This window comes from Lygodium microphyllum, chromosome 25 (assembly GCF_053477565.2).
Source record: "Lygodium microphyllum isolate KBCC chromosome 25, Lygodium_microphyllum_v1.1.10, whole genome shotgun sequence".
Lineage (NCBI taxonomy): Eukaryota > Viridiplantae > Streptophyta > Polypodiopsida > Schizaeales > Lygodiaceae > Lygodium > Lygodium microphyllum.
In genome coordinates, this window is record NC_141159.1 from 127,999,257 (window position 1) to 128,002,515 (window position 3,259).

The 3,259-nt window shown below is 46.0% G+C and overlaps 1 pseudogene; it reads left to right on the forward strand.

Moving 5' to 3' along the window:
- The first annotated feature begins 1,125 nt into the window (after nt 1–1,125).
- On the forward strand, nt 1,126–2,934 carry LOC148014729 (putative cysteine protease RD21B; annotated as a pseudogene).
- Nucleotides 2,935–3,259: the final 325 nt, after the last annotated feature.

A 3,259-nucleotide genomic window follows, 5' to 3' on the forward strand; every position in this document is an offset into this window, starting at 1 on the left:
TATTTTCAAGAGCTTGCCTTGCATGATGACTATCAGCCACAGAGGAGCTACTGTGATTGCCTACGACAGTATAAGATACTTGCAACTCTCTTCCTGGATGATCCACTAGGCACCCTTTACCCTTGCTGTTGTCTGTTGACAAAGTTCCAGAGCTTATCCTTGATCCTCCACTGCATGCCCCATCAGGGAAAGAACCATCGAACAAGTGAACCGTAGATGTGCCTGCACTGGACAATGGCCCCTTAGCTACATCCCAACTTTCAACTCCAGGAGAAACCAATTCTCTAGCTCCACTTCTCGCTACCTAGCTGGGTACCCCATTGCTTGAGCCTCTATTAACTAAAACATTACGAGGGTCTTGTGTAAACTCGCTGATAGTATTCAGTTGCCCTGAACATGCTGGCTGAAAATAACCATAAGCCCCAGTTTGCCACCCATGCCCCACATTTGTACCAGCTGGCATGTTGGTCCTGCTAGTTCCAGATCCTTGAGAATCGAAATTGCTGAGGTTACCAAACATTTCAAAAAAATTCTATCGCTTTGCTCGATGTGATCTCTCAACGGTTTGTTCTTGAGGTAGTTCACTTAAGGAAGGTGTTTTCCATGTATCCCTCTCCCTGAGCCAGCGCTCTCCATCAGCCATTCGATTCTTTTTGCCACTTGCACTACTTCCATTGTGATTATTGGCCACTTGATTGCTCCCACTTGGATGGCCCTCAACATTTGGGGCATAGGCTTGCCTACCGATACCTAAGAGAGGAGTGTCATTCATCCACAGTCCATAATTCATTCCATAGTAGAAACACAGGATTCATATGTTTTAGCTCAGCTATGTTGGCCTCATATGAGATTGCCCATTCTATGTACACTCTCATGGCCTGATAGAGTTCCATGCTCAGAAATAACGTAGCCTTGACTTGATTTTGTGAAAATGGGATCATTGACATTTAGGAAACCGGGCCACGCAAAGTATCCATCCATGGAGCTTACATATGCTTGATATTTTCAAAGTAGTGGAGCAAACCTGCATCCTCTTCTGGCCCAGCAAATAGCACAGGGATTGGAAATACTGCTGGGCCAAACTCTGCTCCATCTACTCCTTCTACTCAAACACCAGGTGATGTTATGTCTATTGCTGGTGCATTGCAATACAGTGGCAACTCTTCAAAGCCTTTAATTCTATATGGAGCAGATGGTACTGGAACTCTAGCTACTTCCTCAAATCAACTGGCTGAGATGGATCGGTCTGCAGAAGATGGGTCATTGGATGACAATGTTGAATCTTTTCTGTCACATGAGGAAGCAGACCAACGCGAACCACTATTTAGCTGCAATAAAAGAAGCCCAACTGGGCATGGTTTTTCATTTTCAGAGGTTACTTCTCTTCAAGCAAGCACTAGTAAAGTCATATCGTGTCATTTCTCATCGGATGGCAAGCTTCTTGCTCTACTGCTGGTCACGACAAAAAGGCTGTTTTGTGGAACATGGATACCATGAAATTAAACAATTGCTTGATTACTGATGTGCGATTTTGTCCAAATTCAAGGCGCTTTGCTACATCATCTTTTGACAAAACTGTTAGAGTCTAGTGGTACCTCTGCCAGTCACAAGGCATTCCTTCACATTTGGGGTTGCACCACCAATGATGCAAGGTTCAACTCCACAACAAGCACAACAGCCTGTTCAAGTCACACATGCTAATGCACAACCTTGGCTTGCAATATCCAATCCAATTCCTATCTCTGGTCCTCCTCCAGTGATGAATATTACTCAACCAAGTTCTATGCCATTGAGTACGCTTGTAGTCTTCCGCCTCTTCTTCATAGTCTGAGCATGAATATCCTTTTTATGCTACCTTCTGTGAGAGGTGGTGGTGGAGGCAAGGTACCCAGCATTGCTCTTCAAAGCAACAGCTCACCGCTTCTGTTGAGAAGCTTTATGTGATGATTCCTAATAACTTGAAGAAGGAGATTTCTCCTCTGCTTACTGCTTGCATCCAGGCTCCGAAGGCATCATGACTTGTCATGGGGAAAGTTCAGTCTCAGTCTCTTGGTGCAGTGTCATTCTCACCTCATGTAGTGCAGGTCCAGTGGTAGAAGATATGTTCCATTGGCAAGCAACAATTATGGGACCTGCAGATAGCCCTTATACTGGGGTGTATTTTTGGTGACAATCCACTGTAGTAGCTGGGCTACCATGAGATCTATCCCTTGCTTCTAGATCTTTAAGTGGAACCTCTTCTACATCCACGAGCACAACAGTAAGGCCAGCCCGCACACGCACAGGCTAGGCCTCAACAAGTTTGCAGATCTCACCCTGGAGGAGTTCAAGGCCAAGCACCTCGACTTCTGGCCTTCGGCCGCCAAGGCTGGCGTCCTCAAGCAAGCTTGCCAATCTACCTGCAACAGATCTGATGCACTTCCTCATGCCATGGACTGGAGCCAGAAGGGTGCTGTCACCCCTGTCAAAGACCAAGGACAATGTGGGAGCTGATGGGCCTTATTCTCTGTGGGGGCTATCAAGGGCGCCCATGACATTGCAAGTGGTGAGCTTGCGAACCTCTCTGAGCAGGAGCTTGTGAGCTGTGTGCACAACAATTATGGGTGCAATGGTGGGCTTATGGACCCCTCGTTTGAGTGGGTGATTAAGAATGGTGGCATCAATTCAGAGGATGGGTATCCTTATGTCAGTGGCACTAGAAGATCCAAGTTCTGCAAGTGGCTGAAGAAGCTGAAGAAAACTGTCACCATTGATGGCTATGAGGATGTCAACCCTAATGATGAAGATGCCCTCATGTGTGCTGTGTCACAACACCCTCTCAGTGTTGCAATCAATGCTGGGACCTCTGACTTTTAGCTGTATGCAGATGGTATATTTAGTTCATGCTCTGATTCCAAGAAAGCTACCATCTCTGCCTGTGTACCTGAAAAGTAGGGTTTATTGTTGGAAAATGAGACTAGATTTGAGGGAAAGGAGAGAGAAAGGAAGGATCTAAAAACTAAGCTCTGATACCAACTGTAATGAAGGAGACCTAGCTGTCCTAACTAAGAGGAAAGAGAGAGAGAAGGACTGCAGAAGAAGAGGGAGAGGAGAGACAAAGGTAAGAAGAAGAGAGAGAAAGAGGGCGATGAGGAGAGAGAAAGACTAGAAGTAGAGAGAGGAAGGCAAGAAGAGGAGAGAGAAATGGCTGGCAACCATGGAAGGACAAGGAAGAAGGTGAAGAAGGTGAAAGGACAAATGTGTATTCATCAAAGGGTGC